We start from the raw sequence: 20,008 nt of genomic DNA, 5'->3' as shown, positions 1-20,008 counted from the left end.
CTACAGCAATAGTCAAAATTGAATACAAATCATAAATAATCAATCAAATATGATTATATTCATCATCTTCTTCATTCCATTTTTCAAAGTTAAGTTCCCATTGAATGCCTTTTGCCATTCTCCTACACTGAGGGAAAACATATGGTAAGTAGGAAATAGATTTTTTATTTTCAGTGGGAACTGAAGGCGACTACCCGAGCAAAGTTTAATAAAAGAGCGAGACAAATAATATAGCAAAACTAATTGATTAAGATTAAGAGACAAGTTCAAACACTTTGTGAACAAAAAGAGGATGGACATGGGCTTGGAGGGCAAGCACTTAATGAAATTTCAAAGCATGGAATGATGACAACATATGAACTCTACTTAGATTGTCTGGTGAAGCATTAGCTAGCAATGTCCAAGAGGCAGTCATAGCATGCATCCTTTGTGCCCTTCTGCTAAGTTCTGACACAAATGACCAAACAGAATGTAAGACAGCCCTCTAGTTAGCAAAACTTGATCAATATCCACACCATTCATTAGTAAAAGTAGGGGATTCTGATGATAAACCAGTCTCTGATGGAGAACTTTAAGAGCATTCCAATGTTTGGAATGGGCTTCAACTTGCTTTCTCATCACCCATGAAAACCATAAAGTCCTTGCAGTCAAGCATCGTATAATGGTTATGCTTCCATCCTCTATTACATCCCTAATAACACTGAAAAGTAGTAAATCTCTAGTGAAATGTAAAGCTGCAATCACTTGTGTATAAATAAACAGCAGGTCATAGGGGATGTAGCTCAGTAGTAGAGCGCATGCTTCGCATGTATGAGGCCCCGGGTTCAATCCCCGGCATCTCCAAGTTTTACAAAATACAGCTTTTTACCATATGTAAACTCTCTAGTAGAGCCAAAGATAACAAGCAAACCAATAAAAGTACTCTACAGCAATAGTCAAAGTTGAACACAAATCATAAAAAATCAATCAAATATGATTATATTCATCATCTTCTTCATTCCATTTTTCAAAGTTAAGTTCCCATTGAATGCCTATTGCCATTCTCCTACACTGAGGGAAAACTTATGGTAAGTAGGAAATAGATTTTTTATTTTCAGTGGGAACTGAAGGCGACTACCCGAGCAAAGTTTAATAAAAGAGCGAGACAAATAATATAGCAAAACTAAATGATTAAGATTGAGAGACAAGTTCAAACACTTTGTGAACAAAAAGAGGATGGACATGGGCTTGGAGGGCAAGCACTTAATGAAATTTCAAAGCATTGAATGATGACAACATATGAACTCTACTTAGTTTGTCTGTTGAAGCATTAGCTAGCAATGCCCAAGAGGCAGTCATAGCATGCATCCTTTGTGCCCTTCTGCTACGTTCTGACACAAATGACCAAACAGAATGCAAGACAGCCCTCTAGTTAGCAAAACTTGATCAATATCCACACCATTCATTAGTAAAAGTAGGGGATTCTGATGATAAACCAGTCTCTGATGGAGAAATTTAAGAGCATTCCAAAGTTTGGAATGGGCTTCTACTTGCATTCTCATCACCCATGAAAACCATAAAGTCCTTGCAGTCAAGCATCGTATAATGGTTATGCTTCCATCCTCTAATATATCCCTAATAACACTGAAAAGTAGTAAATCTCTAGTGAAATGTAAAGCTGCAATCACTTTTCCATAAAAAAATAGCAGCTTATAGGGGATGTAGCTCAGTGGTAGAGCGCATGCTTCGCATGTATGAGGCCCCGGATTCAATCCCCGGCATCTCAAAGTTTTACAAAATACAGCTTTTTACCATATGTAAACTCTCTAGTAGAGCCAAAGAAAACAAGCAAACCAATAAAAGTACTCTACAGCAATAGTCAAAGTTGAACACAAATCATAAAAAATCAATCTAATATGATTATATTCATCATCTTCTTCATTCCATTTTTCAAAGTTAAGTTCCCATTGAATGCCTATTGCCATTCTCCTACACTGTGGGAAAACATATGGTAAGTAGGAAATAGATTTTTTATTTTCAGTGGGAACTGAAGGCGACTACCTGAGCAAAGTTTAATAAAAGAGCGAGACAAATAATATAGCAGAACTAAATGATTAAGATTGAGAGACAAGTTCAACCACTTTATGAACAAAAAGAGGATGGACATGGGCTTGGAGGGCAAGCACTTAATGAAATTTCAAAGCATGGAATGATGACAACATATGAAGTCTACATAGATTGTCTTGCGAAGAATTTTCTAGCAATGCCCAAGAGGCAGTCTTAGCATGCATCCTTTGTGCCCTTCTGCTAAGTTCTGACACTGATGACCAAACAGAATGTAAGACAGCCCTCTAGTTAGCAAAACTTGATCAATATCCACACCATTCATTAGTAAAAGTAGGGGATTCTGATGATAAACCAGTCTCTGATGGAGAACTTTAAGAGCATTCCAGTGTTTGGAATGGGCATCTACTTGCATTCTCATCAGCCATGAAAACTATAAAGTCCTTGCAGTCAAGCATGGTATAATGGCTATGCTTCCATCCTCTAATATATCCCTAATGACACTGAAAAGTAGTAAATCTCTAGTGAAATGTAAAGCTGCAATCACTTGTGCATAAGAAAATAGCAGCTCATAGGGGATGTAGCTCAGTGGTAGAGCGCATGCTTCGCATGTATGAGGCCCTGGATTCAATCCCCAGCATCTCCAAGTTTTACAAAATACAGCTTTTTACCATATGTAAACTCTCTAGTAGAGCCAAAGAAAACAAGCAAACCAATAAAAGTACTCTACAGCAATAGTTAAAGTTGAATACAAATCATAAAAAATAAATCAAATATGATTATATTCATCATTTTCTTCATTCCAGTTTTCAAAGTTAAGTTCCTATTGAATGCCAATTGCCATTCTCCTACACTGAGGGAAAACCTATGGTAAGTAGGAAATAGATTTTTTATTCTCAGTGGGAACTGAAGGCGACTACCTGAGCAAAGTTTAATAAAAGAGCGAGACAAATAATATAGCAGAACTATATGATTAAGATTGAGAGACAAGTTCAAACACTTTGTGAACAAAAAGAGGATGGACATGGGCTTGGAGGGCAAGCACTTAATGAAATTTCAAAGCATGGAATGATGACAACATATCAACTCTACATAGATTGTCTGGTGAAGCATTAGCTAGCAATGCCCAAGAGGCAGTCATAGCATGCATCCTTTTTGACCTTCTGCTAAGTTCTGACACTGATGACCAAACAGAATGTAAGACAGCCCTCTAGTTAGCAAAACTTGATCAATATCCACACCATTCATTAGTAAAAGTAGGGGATTCTGATGATAAACCAGTCTCTGATGGAGAACTTTAAGAGCATTCCAGTGTTTGGAATGGGCATCTACTTGAATTGTTATCAGCCATGAAAACCATAAAGTCCTTGCAGTCAAGCATGGTATAATGGTTATGCTTCCATCCTCTAATATATCCTTAATAACACTGAAAAGTAGTAAATCTCTAGTGAAATGTAAAGCTGCAATCACTTGTGCATAAAATAATAGCAGCTTATAGGGGATGTAGCTCAGTGGTAGAGCGCATGCTTCACATGTATGAGCCCCCGGATTCAATCCCCGGCATCTCCAAGTTTTACAAAATACAGCTTTTTACCATATGTAAACTCTCTAGTAGAGACAAAGAAAACAAGCAAACCAATAAAAGTACTCTACAGCAATAGTCAAAGTTGAACACAAATCATAAAAAATCAATCAAATATGATTATATTCATCATCTTCTTCATTCCATTTTTCAAAGTTAAGTTCCCATTGAATGCCTATTGCCATTCTCCTACACTGTGGGAAAACATATGGTAAGTAGGAAATAGATTTTTTTATTTTCAGTGGGAACTGAAGGCAAACACCCGAGCAAAGTTTAATAAATGAGCGAGACAAATAATATAGCAGAACTAAATGATTAAGATTGAGAGACAAGTTCAACCACTTTATGAACAAAAAGAGGATGGACATGGGCTTGGAGGGCAAGCACTTAATGAAATTTCAAAGCATGGAATGATGACAACATATGAAGTCTACATAGATTGTCTTGTGAAGCATTTTCTAGCAATGCCCAAGAGGCAGTCTTAGCATGCATCCTTTGTGCCCTTCTGCTAAGTTCTGACACTGATGACCAAACAGAATGTAAGACAGCCCTCTAGTTAGCAAAACTTGATCAATATCCACACCATTCATTAGTAAAAGTAGGGGATTCTGATGATAAACCAGTCTCTGATGGAGAACTTTAAGAGCATTCCAGTGTTTGGAATGGGCATCTACTTGCATTCTCATCAGCCATGAAAACTATAAAGTCCTTGCAGTCAAGCATGGTATAATGGTTATGCTTCCATCCTCTAATATATCCCTAATGACACTGAAAAGTAGTAAATCTCTAGTGAAATGTAAAGCTGCAATCACTTGTGCATAAAATAATAGCAGCTTATAGGGGATGTAGCTCAGTGGTAGAGCGCATGCTTCGCATGTATGAGCCCCCGGATTCTATCCCCGGCATCTCCAAGTTTTACAAAATACAGCTTTTTACCATATGTAAACTCTCTAGTAGAGCCAAAGTTAACAAGCAAACCATAAAAAGTACTCTACAGCAATAGTCAAAATTGAATACAAATCATAAATAATCAATCAAATATGATTATATTCATCATCTTCTTCATTCCATTTTTCAAAGTTAAGTTCCCATTGAATGCCTTTTGCCATTCTCCTACACTGAGGGAAAACATATGGTAAGTAGGAAATAGATTTTTTATTTTCAGTGGGAACTGAAGGCGACTACCCGAGCAAAGTTTAATAAAAGAGCGAGACAAATAATATAGCAAAACTAATTGATTAAGATTAAGAGACAAGTTCAAACACTTTGTGAACAAAAAGAGGATGGACATGGGCTTGGAGGGCAAGCACTTAATGAAATTTCAAAGCATGGAATGATGACAACATATGAACTCTACTTAGATTGTCTGGTGAAGCATTAGCTAGCAATGTCCAAGAGGCAGTCATAGCATGCATCCTTTGTGCCCTTCTGCTAAGTTCTGACACAAATGACCAAACAGAATGTAAGACAGCCCTCTAGTTAGCAAAACTTGATCAATATCCACACCATTCATTAGTAAAAGTAGGGGATTCTGATGATAAACCAGTCTCTGATGGAGAACTTTAAGAGCATTCCAATGTTTGGAATGGGCTTCAACTTGCTTTCTCATCACCCATGAAAACCATAAAGTCCTTGCAGTCAAGCATCGTATAATGGTTATGCTTCCATCCTCTATTACATCCCTAATAACACTGAAAAGTAGTAAATCTCTAGTGAAATGTAAAGCTGCAATCACTTGTGTATAAATAAACAGCAGGTCATAGGGGATGTAGCTCAGTAGTAGAGCGCATGCTTCGCATGTATGAGGCCCCGGGTTCAATCCCCGGCATCTCCAAGTTTTACAAAATACAGCTTTTTACCATATGTAAACTCTCTAGTAGAGCCAAAGATAACAAGCAAACCAATAAAAGTACTCTACAGCAATAGTCAAAGTTGAACACAAATCATAAAAAATCAATCAAATATGATTATATTCATCATCTTCTTCATTCCATTTTTCAAAGTTAAGTTCCCATTGAATGCCTATTGCCATTCTCCTACACTGAGGGAAAACTTATGGTAAGTAGGAAATAGATTTTTTATTTTCAGTGGGAACTGAAGGCGACTACCCGAGCAAAGTTTAATAAAAGAGCGAGACAAATAATATAGCAAAACTAATTGATTAAGATTAAGAGACAAGTTCAAACACTTTGTGAACAAAAAGAGGATGGACATGGGCTTGGAGGGCAAGCACTTAATGAAATTTCAAAGCATGGAATGATGACAACATATGAACTCTACTTAGATTGTCTGGTGAAGCATTAGCTAGCAATGTCCAAGAGGCAGTCATAGCATGCATCCTTTGTGCCCTTCTGCTAAGTTCTGACACAAATGACCAAACAGAATGTAAGACAGCCCTCTAGTTAGCAAAACTTGATCAATATCCACACCATTCATTAGTAAAAGTAGGGGATTCTGATGATAAACCAGTCTCTGATGGAGAACTTTAAGAGCATTCCAATGTTTGGAATGGGCTTCAACTTGCTTTCTCATCACCCATGAAAACCATAAAGTCCTTGCAGTCAAGCATCGTATAATGGTTATGCTTCCATCCTCTATTACATCCCTAATAACACTGAAAAGTAGTAAATCTCTAGTGAAATGTAAAGCTGCAATCACTTGTGTATAAATAAACAGCAGGTCATAGGGGATGTAGCTCAGTAGTAGAGCGCATGCTTCGCATGTATGAGGCCCCAGGTTCAATCCCCGGCATCTCCAAGTTTTACAAAATACAGCTTTTTACCATATGTAAACTCTCTAGTAGAGCCAAAGATAACAAGCAAACCAATAAAAGTACTCTACAGCAATAGTCAAAGTTGAACACAAATCATAAAAAATCAATCAAATATGATTATATTCATCATCTTCTTCATTCCATTTTTCAAAGTTAAGTTCCCATTGAATGCCTATTGCCATTCTCCTACACTGAGGGAAAACTTATGGTAAGTAGGAAATAGATTTTTTATTTTCAGTGGGAACTGAAGGCGACTACCCGAGCAAAGTTTAATAAAAGAGCGAGACAAATAATATAGCAAAACTAAATGACTAAGATTGAGAGACAAGTTCAAACACTTTGTGAACAAAAAGAGGATGGACATGGGCTTGGAGGGCAAGCACTTAATGAAATTTCAAAGCATTGAATGATGACAACATATGAACTCTACTTAGATTGTCTGTTGAAGCATTAGCTAGCAATGCCCAAGAGGCAGTCATAGCATGCATCCTTTGTGCCCTTCTGCTACGTTCTGACACAAATGACCAAACAGAATGCAAGACAGCCCTCTAGTTAGCAAAACTTGATCAATATCCACACCATTCATTAGTAAAAGTAGGGGATTCTGATGATAAACCAGTCTCTGATGGAGAAATTTAAGAGCATTCCGATTGAGCTGGGCATCCCATGCATGAAGTATCCTATGCATAAAGTATCAAAATGAACAGTTAAAAACCAAATTACATTTATCTGGATCTAACCATCTTCTTTTCTCATCTCTCAGGTATGTGATATCCACCCTCCTGCAATCATACTCTGAACTTTATTCATTCATCATATTTAAATGTATGTGATATCCACCCTCCTGCAATCATACTCTGAACTTTATTCATTCATCATATTTAAATGTATGTGATATCCACCCTCCTGCAAACATACTCTGAACTTTATTCATTCATCATATTTAAATGTATGTGATATCCACCCTCCTGCAATCATACTCTGAACTTTATTCATTCATCATATTTAAATGTATGTGATATCCACCCTCCTGCAATCATACTCTGAACTTTATTCATTCATCATATTTAAATGTATGTGATATCCACCCTCCTGCAATCATACTCTGAACTTTATTCATTCATCATATTTAAATGTATGTGATATCCACCCTCCTGCAATCATACTCTGAACTTTATTCATTCATCATATTTAAATGTATGTGATATCCACCCTCCTGCAATCATACTCTGAACTTTATTCATTCATCATATTTAAATGTATGTGATATCCACCCTCCTGCAATCATACTCTGAACTTTATTCATTCATCATATTTAAATGTATGTGATATCCACCCTCCTGCAATCATACTCTGAACTTTATTCATTCATCATATTTAAATGTATGTGATATCCACCCTCCTGCAATCATACTCTGAACTTTATTCATTCATCATATTTAAATGTATGTGATATCCACCCTCCTGCAATCATACTCTGAACTTTATTCATTCATCATATTTAAATGTATGTGATATCCACCCTCCTGCAATCATACTCTGAACTTTATTCATTCATCATATTTAAATGTATGTGATATCCACCCTCCTGCAATCATACTCTGAACTTTATTCATTCATCATATTTAAATGTATGTGATATCCACCCTCCTGCAATCATACTCTGAACTTTATTCATTCATCATATTTAAATGTATGTGATATCCACCCTCCTGCAATCATACTCTGAACTTTATTCATTCATCATATTTAAATGTATGTGATATCCACCCTCCTGCAATCATACTCTGAACTTTATTCATTCATCATATTTAAATGTATGTGATATCCACCCTCCTGCAATCATACTCTGAACTTTATTCATTCATCATATTTAAATGTATGTGATATCCACCCTCCTGCAATCATACTCTGAACTTTATTCATTCATCATATTTAAATGTATGTGATATCCACCCTCCTGCAATCATACTCTGAACTTTATTCATTCATCATATTTAAATGTATGTGATATCCACCCTCCTGCAATCATACTCTGAACTTTATTCATTCATCATATTTAAATGTATGTGATATCCACCCTCCTGCAATCATACTCTGAACTTTATTCATTCATCATATTTAAATGTATGTGATATTTTAAATTGTTGCAATAGTCATTTCCTATTTTTGTGATGTTGTTGTTAGTGAAGCATAGTTTATGATGGCAAACTGGGCTGTTGTTTACATAATCAAACACAAGGCAATTTAACACCTTAGGTCAGCTGGACATGTCTCAGATGTAGCCTATGTTAATCAGCCACAGTATATCTTACTAGTCAGATCTAGAGAGCTGGGCTCGATTGAGCTGGGCATCCCATGCATGAAGTATCAAAATGAACAGTTAAAAACCAGTTGAACAAACATTGAACAACATCATAAAGCAGGTAATTTCTAAATGCAAACAATAACTATTTATATTCTACGGATTTTCTCTTTTTATTCTAAACCATCATGTACCATACATTATTCATTCTTATTTCACTCCATGGCATGTTCTCTAAGGTTATTTCATCCTTTACTCTCCCTGCAGCTCACCCCTCTGTACACATTGCAGCCTCAATAATCTACTCCCCTCTTATGAACGCACATGAGCTATTTACTTATCTTTCTAAATTGACCATAACATCCACAACCTGTTGCCATAAAAAACTTTCATACAAAACACAGAACTATATTTATGTCTCTCTCCTTCTACTTCTCTTAGCTGGTGACATATCACCAAATCCAGGCCCTACACACATGCCCTACTCACGGAATATAAATCCAGCAAACCTCAGACACATCACATGCCTCCCATCACCCTCCAAAACACTGAAATGTGCCTTATGGAATGCACGCTCTGTCTGCAACAAACTAACATCCATCCATGACCTCTTTATTTCTAATAACCTCAATCTTCTGGCATTAACAGAAACATGGCTCACACAAACAGACACTGCCTCCCCTGCAGCACTCTCACATGGTGGTCTACACTTCACACATACCTCCAGGCCTGGTAATAGTAAAGGAGGTGGAGTAGGAATACTACTGTCCCAATCTTTTACATACACAGTTATTCCACAGGTACTATCCCTTACATTTACATCATTTGAAGTACATTCTATTAGGACTTTCACTCCTTTCTCTCTGCGCATTGCTGCTATCTATCGTCCACCTGGACCACCCAATCAATTTCTGGAACATTTTTCTGCCTGGCTCCCTCACTTCCTATCCTCTGACATCTCCACCATCATCATGGGTGATTTCAATATCCCCATTGACAGTCCACAATCCCCTCATGCCTCCAAACTTCTCTCCTTAACATCCTCTCTTGGCCTCTCCCAATGGACTGACTCCTCTACTCATCAAGATGGCCACTGCCTTGATCTTGTATTTACCAGACTATGCTCAGTCTCTGATTTCACTAATTCTCCTTTCCCTCTCTCAGATCATAACCTTATCGCCTGCACACTCTCCTCCATTACATCAGCCTCAATGCCAAGCAAATCAACCAAACCTCCTCAAACCCGCAGAGATATTAATACTATTAATTTTGAACAACTATCCACCTCTCTGCAACAATCACTCTTACCTATTTCTACTTTCACTTCTCCTGAGACTGCTGTATCACACCTGAACCAGACCCTAGAACTAGCCCTTGATGAAGTAGCTCCAGCTACCCATCACATTCTGCGTAGACTTAGACGTCAGCCGTGGCATTCCAAATTCACAAGACACCTACAAAAACTCTCACGTAAAGTAGAACGTCAGTGGCGAAAGTCTCATACTCCAAGTGACTTCCTCACGTATAAGACAATCTACCACTCTTATCGTAATGCACTGGATAATGCCAAACAGATATATTTCCAATCTGTTATCTCTGACCAAGCCTCTAACCCCAAGCGACTTTTTAATACATTTAAATCACTTCTTAACCCTCCATCACCCAACCCACCTGCTACTATCAGTGCACAAGATCTTGCTTCCTATTTCAAAAACAAGATTGATAATATCCGAAATGAAATGGTATGCACTTCCTCAGCCAGGGTCTTGTTCAATTCCCTACCTGAACCCAATGGCACGTTCTCATCATTTGACCCCACTAATGAAGATGAAGTAGCTACACTCTTCTCATCCTCCTACTCTACTACCTCTCCTCTTGATCCTACACCCTCACAAATCAGTAAAGCTCTGTCTCCTGTGCTCATTCCACACTTAACTAAAATCTGTAATCTCTCTTTCTCTACTGGTATCTTTCCATCACTGTTCAAGCATGCAGTGATCACTCCCATTTTGAAAAAACAAAATTCTGACCCTAACTCTCTCTCAAATTACCGTCCTATCTCCCAGCTACCTTGCCCCTCCAAGCTACTGGAGAGACTTGCCTACACTCGCCTCACACACTTTCTTAACACCCACAACTTATTGGATCCACTTCAGTCAGGCTTTCGTTCCCAACACTCCACTGAGACAGCACTGGCTAAGGTAGTAAATGATCTGGTCACTGCCAAGGCTAAAGGCCATTATTCACTTCTAATTTTTCTAGATCTCTCAGCTGCCTTTGACACTGTTGACCACTCTCTTCTCATACAAACACTACAATCCATAGGTCTTCAAGACACAGCCCTTTCTTGGTTCTCATCTTACCTATCTAATCGCTCTTTCACTGTTCGCTTTTCTGATTCTAACTCCACTTCGCTACCTCTATCAGTTGGAGTACCACAAGGTTCAGTATTAGGTCCTCTGCTTTTCTCAATATATACCACCTCTCTTGGCAAACTAATCAGCTCTTTTGGTTTTCAGTATCATCTGTACGCGGACGATACTCAAATTTACCTATCCTCCCCAGATTTGTCACCATCTGTGCTGGTCCGTGTCACTGAATGTCTCTCTGCCATTTCATCTTGGATGTCATCTCGCCACCTCAAACTTAATATATCCAAAACAGAATTAATTATATTTCCACCAGCCAATAGCGGTTACCAACCTGATATCTCTATTACTGTTGACAACTCGACAATCTACCCCACCTCACAAGCTCGCTGCCTAGGTGTCATCCTTGACTCTGAACTGTCTTTTGTTCCCCACATTCAATCTGTCTCTAAATCCTGTTACATGCATCTAAGAAACATAGCCAAAATTCGATCATATCTTACTCAAGACACTGCAAAAACTCTTATACACGCACTCATAATTTCCCGCATTGACTATTGCAATAGTCTCCTTATTGGTCTTCCCAAAAACAGGCTCTCCCCACTACAATCCATTTTGAATGCAGCTGCGAGGTTGATCTTTCTCACCAAACGTTCAGTGTCTGCTGATCCACTCTGTCAGTCCCTCCATTGGCTGCCAGTCTTCTACCGTATTCAATTTAAAATACTTGCACTCACACATAAAGCTATTAACCAAACCACACCAACATACATCTCTTCACTTATCTCAAAATATCTTCCAACCCGACATCTCCGTTCTGCACAAGATCTGCGTCTCTCATCCCCGCGCATTACTTGTTCCCATGCACGGTTACAGGACTTTTTTCGGGCTGCACCCACCCTGTGGAATGCCCTCCCATGCACAATAAGACTTTCCACTAGTTTCCAAACATTCAAGCGTTCTCTGAAAACTCACCTCTTTAGACAAGCTTATCAGATTCCAGGACCGCCCACCTAACCTTTTATAGCTCCCTATCTAACTCTCTTCTTATAGTAAACACTTATCACATCTTCTCTTTCTTCAATTGAACATCCTCCTAACCCTAGGCCAACTTTTCAGTGTGATTGGATTATACAGCCCACCAAGAATATCTGCAATTGGGCTGGACCTATTTGCAATAGCACCTCTCCTTGTGTATCAACACCTATTTCCCTATAGATTGTAAGCTTGTGAACAGGGCCCTCTTACCCTTATGTATGTCATGTATGTATGTCTTTTACAACCCAGTATAATGTTAATCTTGATTCAAATTGTAAAGCGCAACGGAATTTGCTGCGCTATATAAGAAACTGTTAATAAATAAATAATAAATAAGTTTGGAATGGGCTTCTACTTGCATTCTCATCACCCATGAAAACCATAAAGTCCTTGCAGTCAAGCATGGTATAATGGTTATGCTTCCATCCTCTAATATATCCCTAATAACACTGAAAAGTAGTAAATCTCTAGTGAAATGTAAAGCTGCAATCACTTTTGCATAAAAAAATAGCAGCTTATAGGGGATGTAGCTCAGTGGTAGAGCGCATGCTTCGCATGTATGAGGCCCCGGATTCAATCCCCGGCATCTCCAAGTTTTACAAAATACAGCTTTTTACCATATGTAAACTCTCTAGTAGAGCCAAAGAAAACAAGCAAACCAATAAAAGTACTCTACAGCAATAGTCAAAGTTGAACACAAATCATAAAAAATCAATCAAATATGATTATATTCATCATCTTCTTCATTCCATTTTTCAAAGTTAAGTTCCCATTGAATGCCTATTGCCATTCTCCTACACTGTGGGAAAACATATGGTAAGTAGGAAATAGATTTTTTATTTTCAGTGGGAACTGAAGGCGAACACCCGAGCAAAGTTTAATTAAAGAGCGAGACAAATAATATAGCAGAACTAAATGATTAAGATTGAGAGACAAGTTCAACCACTTTATGAACAAAAAGAGGATGGACATGGGCTTGGAGGGCAAGCACTTAATGAAATTTCAAAGCATGGAATGATGACAACATATGAAGTCTACATAGATTGTCTTGCGAAGCATTTTCTAGCAATGCCCAAGAGGCAGTCTTAGCATGCATCCTTTGTGCCCTTCTGCTAAGTTCTGACACTGATGACCAAACAGAATGTAAGACAGCCCTCTAGTTAGCAAAACTTGATCAATATCCACACCATTCATTAGTAAAAGTAGGGGATTCTGATGATAAACCAGTCTCTGATGGAGAACTTTAAGAGCATTCCAGTGTTTGGAATGGGCATCTACTTGCTTTCTCATCAGCCATGAAAACTATAAAGTCCTTGCAGTCAAGCATGGTATAATGGCTATGCTTCCATCCTCTAATATATCCCTAATGACACTGAAAAGTAGTAAATCTCTAGTGAAATGTAAAGCTGCAATCACTTGTGCATAAGAAAATAGCAGCTCATAGGGGATGTAGCTCAGTAGTAGAGCGCATGCTTCGCATGTATGAGGCTCCGGATTCAATCCCCAGCATCTCCAAGTTTTACAAAATACAGCTTTTTACCATATGTAAACTCTCTAGTAGAGCCAAAGAAAACAAGCAAACCAATAAAAGTACTCTACAGCAATAGTCAAAGTTGAATACAAATCATAAAAAATAAATCAAATATGATTATATTCATCATCTTCTTCATTGCAGTTTTCAAAGTTAAGTTCCTATTGAATGCCAATTGCCATTCTCCTACACTGAGGGAAAACATATGGTAAGTAGGAAATAGATTTTTTATTCTCAGTGGGAACTGAAGGCGACTACCTGAGCAAAGTTTAATAAAAGAGCGAGACAAATAATATAGCAGAACTAAATGATTAAGATTGAGAGACAAGTTCAAACACTTTGTGAACAAAAAGAGGATGGACATGGGCTTGGAGGGCAAGCACTTAATGAAATTTCAAAGCATGGAATGATGACAACATATCAACTCTACATAGATTGTCTTGTGAAGCATTTTCAAGCAATGCCCAAGAGGCAGTCTTAGCATGCATCCTTTGTGCCCTTCTGCTAAGTTCTGACACTGATGACCAAACAGAATGTAAGACAGCCCTCTAGTTAGCAAAACTTGATCAATATCCACACCATTCATTAGTAAAAGTAGGGGATTCTGATGATAAACCAGTCTCTGATGGAGAACTTTAAGAGCATTCCAGTGTTTGGAATGGGCATCTACTTGAATTGTCATCAGCCATGAAAACCATAAAGTCCTTGCAGTCAAGCATGGTATAATGGTTATGCTTCCATCCTCTAAGATATCCCTAATAACACTGAAAAGTAGTAAATCTCTAGTGAAATGTAAAGCTGCAATCACTTGTGCATAAAAAAATAGCAGCTCATAGGGGATGTAGCTCAGTGGTAGAGCGCATGCTTCGCATGTATGAGGCCCCGGGTTCAATCCCCAGAATCTCTAAGTTTTACAAAATACAGCTTTTTACCATATGTAAACTCTCTAGTAGAGCCAAAGTTAACAAGCAAACCAAAAAAAGTACTCTACAGCAATAGTCAAAGTTGAATACAAATCATAAATAATCAATCAAATATGATTATATTCATCATCTTCTTCATTCCATTTTTCAAAGTTAAGTTCCCATTGAATGCCTTTTGCCATTCTCCTACACTGAGGGAAAACATATGGTAAGTAGGAAATAGATTTTTTATTTTCAGTGGGAACTGAAGGCGACTACCCGAGCAAAGTTTAATAAAAGAGCGAGACAAATAATATAGCAAAACTAATTGTTTAAGATTGAAAGACAAGTTCAAACACTTTGTGAACAAAAAGAGGATGGACATGGGCTTGGAGGGCAAGCACTTAATGAAATTTCAAAGCATGGAATGATGACAACATATGAACTCTACTTAGATTGTCTGGTGAAGCATTAGCTAGCAATGCCCAAGAGGCAGTCATAGCATGCATCCTTTGTGCCCTTCTGCTAAGTTCTGACACAAATGACCAAACAGAATGTAAGACAGCCCTCTAGTTAGCAAAACTTGATCAATATCCACACCATTCATTAGTAAAAGTAGGGGATTCTGATGATAAACCAGTCTCTGATGGAGAACTTTAAGAGCATTCCAATGTTTGGAATGGGCATCTACTTGCATTCTCATCAGCCATGAAAACCATAAAGTCCTTGCAGTCAAGCATGGTATAATGGTTATGCTTCCATCCTCTAATATATCCCTAATAACACTGAAAAGTAGTAAATCTCTAGTGAAATGTAAAGCTGCAATCACTTGTGCATAAGAAAATAGCAGCTCATAGGGGATGTAGCTCAGTGGTAGAGCGCATGCTTCGCATGTATGAGGCCCCGGATTCAATCCCCGGCATCTCCAAGTTTTACAAAATACAGCTTTTTACCATATGTAAACTCTCTAGTAGAGCCAAAGAAAACAAGCAAACCAATAAAAGTACTCTACAGCAATAGTCAAAGTTGAACACAAATCATAAAAAATCAATCAAATATGATTATATTCATCATCTTCTTCATTCCATTTTTCAAAGTTAAGTTCCCATTGAATGCCTATTGCCATTCTCCTACACTGTGGGAAAACATATGGTAAGTAGGAAATAGATTTTTTATTTTCAGTGGGAACTGAAGGCGAACACCCGAGCAAAGTTTAATAAAAGAGCGAGACAAATAATATAGCAGAACTAAATGATTAAGATTGAGAGACAAGTTCAACCACTTTATGAACAAAAAGAGGATGGACATGGGCTTGGAGGGCAAGCACTTAATGAAATTTCAAAGCATGGAATGATGACAACATATGAAGTCTACATAGATTGTCTTGCGAAGCATTTTCTAGCAATGCCCAAGAGGCAGTCTTAGCATGCATCCTTTGTGCCCTTCTGCTAAGTTCTGACACTGATGACCAAACAGAATGTAAGACAGCCCTCTAGTTAGCAAAACTTGATCAATATCCACACCATTCATTAGTAAAAGTAGGGGATTCTGATGATAAACCAGTCTCTGATGGAGAACTTTAAGAGCATTCCAGTGTTTGGAATGGGCATCTACTTGCATTCTCATCAGCCATGAAAACTATAAAGTCCTTGCAGTCAAGCATGGTATAATGGCTATGCTTCCATCCTCTAATATATCCCTAATGACACTGAAAAGTAGTAAATCTCTAGTGAAATGTAAAGCTGCAATCACTTGTGCATAAGAAAATAGCAGCTCATAGGGGATGTAGCTCAGTAGTAGAGCGCATGCTTCGCATGTATGAGGCCCCGGATTCAATCCCCAGCATCTCCAAGTTTTACAAAATACAGCTTTTTACCATATGTAAACTCTCTAGTAGAGCCAAAGAAAACAAGCAAACCAATAAAAGTACTCTACAGCAATAGTCAAAGTTGAATACAAATCATAAAAAATAAATCAAATATGATTATATTCATCATTTTCTTCATTGCAGTTTTCAAAGTTAAGTTCCTATTGAATGCCAATTGCCATTCTCCTACACTGTGGGAAAACATATGGTAAGTAGGAAATAGATTTTTTATTCTCAGTGGGAACTGAAGGCGACTACCTGAGCAAAGTTTAATAAAAGAGCGAGACAAATAATATAGCAGAACTAAATGATTAAGATTGAGAGACAAGTTCAAACACTTTGTGAACAAAAAGAGGATGGACATGGGCTTGGAGGGCAAGCACTTAATGAAATTTCAAAGCATGGAATGATGACAACATATCAACTCTACATAGATTGTCTTGTGAAGCATTTTCAAGCAACGCCCAAGAGGCAGTCTTAGCATGCATCCTTTGTGCCCTTCTGCTAAGTTCTGACACTGATGACCAAACAGAATGTAAGACAGCCCTCTAGTTAGCAAAACTTGATCAATATCCACACCATTCATTAGTAAAAGTAGGGGATTCTGATGATAAACCAGTCTCTGATGGAGAACTTTAAGAGCATTCCAGTGTTTGGAATGGGCATCTACTTGAATTGTCATCAGCCATGAAAACCATAAAGTCCTTGCAGTCAAGCATGGTATAATGGTTATGCTTCCATCCTCTAAGATATCCCTAATAACACTGAAAAGTAGTAAATCTCTAGTGAAATGTAAAGCTGCAATCACTTGTGCATAAAAAAATAGCAGCTCATAGGGGATGTAGCTCAGTGGTAGAGCGCATGCTTCGCATGTATGAGGCCCCGGGTTCAATCCCCAGAATCTCTAAGTTTTACAAAATACAGCTTTTTACCATATGTAAACTCTCTAGTAGAGCCAAAGTTAACAAGCAAACCAAAAAAAGTACTCTACAGCAATAGTCAAAGTTGAATACAAATCATAAATAATCAATCAAATATGATTATATTCATCATCTTCTTCATTCCATTTTTCAAAGTTAAGTTCCCATTGAATGCCTTTTGCCATTCTCCTACACTGAGGGAAAACATATGGTAAGTAGGAAATAGATTTTTTATTTTCAGTGGGAACTGAAGGCGACTACCCGAGCAAAGTTTAATAAAAGAGCGAGACAAATAATATAGCAAAACTAATTGTTTAAGATTGAAAGACAAGTTCAAACACTTTGTGAACAAAAAGAGGATGGACATGGGCTTGGAGGGCAAGCACTTAATGAAATTTCAAAGCATGGAATGATGACAACATATGAACTCTACTTAGATTGTCTGGTGAAGCATTAGCTAGCAATGCCCAAGAGGCAGTCATAGCATGCATCCTTTGTGCCCTTCTGCTAAGTTCTGACACAAATGACCAAACAGAATGTAAGACAGCCCTCTAGTTAGCAAAACTTGATCAATATCCACACCATTCATTAGTAAAAGTAGGGGATTCTGATGATAAACCAGTCTCTGATGGAGAACTTTAAGAGCATTCCAATGTTTGGAATGGGCATCTACTTGCATTCTCATCAGCCATGAAAACCATAAAGTCCTTGCAGTCAAGCATGGTATAATGGTTATGCTTCCATCCTCTAATATATCCCTAATAACACTGAAAAGTAGTAAATCTCTAGTGAAATGTAAAGCTGCAATCACTTGTGCATAAGAAAATAGCAGCTCATAGGGGATGTAGCTCAGTGGTAGAGCGCATGCTTCGCATGTAAGAGGCCCCGGATTCAATCCCCGGCATCTCCAAGTTTTACAAAATACAGCTTTTTACCATATGTAAACTCTCTAGTAGAGCCAAAGAAAACAAGCAAACCAATAAAAGTACTCTACAGCAATAGTCAAAGTTGAACACAAATCATAAAAAATCAACCAAATATGATTATATTCATCATCTTCTTCATTCCAGTTTTCAAGGTTAAGCTCCTATTGAATGCCTATTGCCATTCTCCTACACTGAGGGAAAACTTATGGTAAGTAGGAAATAGATTTTTTATTTTCAGTGGGAACTGAAGGCGACTACCTGAGCAAAGTTTAATAAAAGAGCGAGACAAATAATATAGCAAAACTAATTGTTTAAGATTGAAAGACAAGTTCAAACACTTTGTGAACAAAAAGAGGATGGACATGGGCTTGGAGGGCAAGCACTTAATGAAATTTCAAAGCATGGAATAATGACAACATATGAACTCTACTTAGATTGTCTGGTGAAGCATTAGCTAGCAATGCCCAAGAGGCAGTCATAGCATGCATCCTTTGTGCCCTTCTGCTAAGTTCTGACACAAATGACCAAACAGAATGTAAGACAGCCCTCTAGTTAGCAAAACTTGATCAATATCCACACCATTCATTAGTAAAAGTAGGGGATTCTGATGATAAACCAGTCTCTGATGGAGAACTTTAAGAGCATTCCAATGTTTGGAATGGGCTTCAACTTGCTTTCTCATCACCCATGAAAACCATAAAGTACTTGCAGTCAAGCATCGTATAATGGTTATGCTTCCATCCTCTATTACATCCCTAATAACACTGAAAAGTAGTAAATCTCTAGTGAAATGTAAAGCTGCAATCACTTGTGTATAAATAAACAGCAGGTCATAGGGGATGTAGCTCAGTAGTAGAGCGCATGCTTCGCATGTATGAGGCCCCGGGTTCAATCCCCGGCATCTCCAAGTTTTACAAAATACAGCTTTTTACCATATGTAAACTCTCTAGTAGAGCCAAAGATAACAAGCAAACCAATAAAAGTACTCTACAGCAATAGTCAAAGTTGAACACAAATCATAAAAAATCAATCAAATATGATTATATTCATCATCCTCTTCATTCCATTTTTCAAAGTTAAGTTCCCATTGAATGCCTATTGCCATTCTCCTACACTGAGGGAAAACTTATGGTAAGTAGGAAATAGATTTTTTATTTTCAGTGGGAACTGAAGGCGACTACCCGAGCAAAGTTTAATAAAAGAGCGAGACAAATAATATAGCAAAACTAAATGATTAAGATTGAGAGACAAGTTCAAACACTTTGTGAACAAAAAGAGGATGGACATGGGCTTGGAGGGCAAGCACTTAATGAAATTTCAAAGCATTGAATGATGACAACATATGAACTCTACTTAGATTGTCTGTTGAAGCATTAGCTAGCAATGCCCAAGAGGCAGTCATAGCATGCATCCTTTGTGCCCTTCTGCTACGTTCTGACACAAATGACCAAACAGAATGCAAGACAGCCCTCTAGTTAGCAAAACTTGATCAATATCCACACCATTCATTAGTAAAAGTAGGGGATTCTGATGATAAACCAGTCTCTGATGGAGAAATTTAAGAGCATTCCAAAGTTTGGAATGGGCTTCTACTTGCATTCTCATCACCCATGAAAACCATAAAGTCCTTGCAGTCAAGCATCGTATAATGGTTATGCTTCCATCCTCTAATATATCCCTAATAACACTGAAAAGTAGTAAATCTCTAGTGAAATGTAAAGCTGCAATCACTTTTGCATAAAAAAATAGCAG

The 20,008-nt window shown here is 37.8% G+C and overlaps 11 non-coding genes across 11 annotated transcripts; all 11 read left to right on the top strand.

Moving 5' to 3' along the window:
* Positions 1-771: 771 nt before the first annotated feature.
* On the top strand, positions 772-843 carry TRNAA-CGC (transfer RNA alanine (anticodon CGC)). Its single transcript has one exon. It is a non-coding gene; the product is annotated as a tRNA-Ala (tRNA).
* Positions 844-1,694: 851 nt separating this feature from the next.
* TRNAA-CGC (transfer RNA alanine (anticodon CGC)) lies at positions 1,695-1,766 on the top strand. The gene has a single exon. It is a non-coding gene; the product is annotated as a tRNA-Ala (tRNA).
* Positions 1,767-2,617: 851 nt separating this feature from the next.
* TRNAA-CGC (transfer RNA alanine (anticodon CGC)) lies at positions 2,618-2,689 on the top strand. Its single transcript has one exon. It is a non-coding gene; the product is annotated as a tRNA-Ala (tRNA).
* A 2,698-nt stretch (positions 2,690-5,387) lies between these two features.
* On the top strand, positions 5,388-5,459 carry TRNAA-CGC (transfer RNA alanine (anticodon CGC)). Its single transcript has one exon. It is a non-coding gene; the product is annotated as a tRNA-Ala (tRNA).
* Positions 5,460-6,310: 851 nt separating this feature from the next.
* Positions 6,311-6,382, top strand: TRNAA-CGC (transfer RNA alanine (anticodon CGC)). Its single transcript has one exon. It is a non-coding gene; the product is annotated as a tRNA-Ala (tRNA).
* A 6,248-nt stretch (positions 6,383-12,630) lies between these two features.
* Positions 12,631-12,702, top strand: TRNAA-CGC (transfer RNA alanine (anticodon CGC)). Its single transcript has one exon. It is a non-coding gene; the product is annotated as a tRNA-Ala (tRNA).
* A 1,774-nt stretch (positions 12,703-14,476) lies between these two features.
* On the top strand, positions 14,477-14,548 carry TRNAA-CGC (transfer RNA alanine (anticodon CGC)). The gene has a single exon. It is a non-coding gene; the product is annotated as a tRNA-Ala (tRNA).
* An 851-nt stretch (positions 14,549-15,399) lies between these two features.
* Positions 15,400-15,471, top strand: TRNAA-CGC (transfer RNA alanine (anticodon CGC)). Its single transcript has one exon. It is a non-coding gene; the product is annotated as a tRNA-Ala (tRNA).
* Positions 15,472-17,245: 1,774 nt separating this feature from the next.
* TRNAA-CGC (transfer RNA alanine (anticodon CGC)) lies at positions 17,246-17,317 on the top strand. Its single transcript has one exon. It is a non-coding gene; the product is annotated as a tRNA-Ala (tRNA).
* Positions 17,318-18,168: 851 nt separating this feature from the next.
* On the top strand, positions 18,169-18,240 carry TRNAA-CGC (transfer RNA alanine (anticodon CGC)). Its single transcript has one exon. It is a non-coding gene; the product is annotated as a tRNA-Ala (tRNA).
* Positions 18,241-19,091: 851 nt separating this feature from the next.
* On the top strand, positions 19,092-19,163 carry TRNAA-CGC (transfer RNA alanine (anticodon CGC)). The gene has a single exon. It is a non-coding gene; the product is annotated as a tRNA-Ala (tRNA).
* Positions 19,164-20,008: the final 845 nt, after the last annotated feature.

This window comes from Taudactylus pleione, unplaced genomic scaffold (genome assembly GCF_031769625.1).
Source record: "Taudactylus pleione unplaced genomic scaffold, aTauple2 ptg000070l, whole genome shotgun sequence".
NCBI lineage: Eukaryota > Metazoa > Chordata > Amphibia > Anura > Myobatrachidae > Taudactylus > Taudactylus pleione.
The sequence above is the reverse complement of the archived record's forward strand: the minus strand, read 5'-3'. Positions and strand labels throughout refer to the sequence as shown.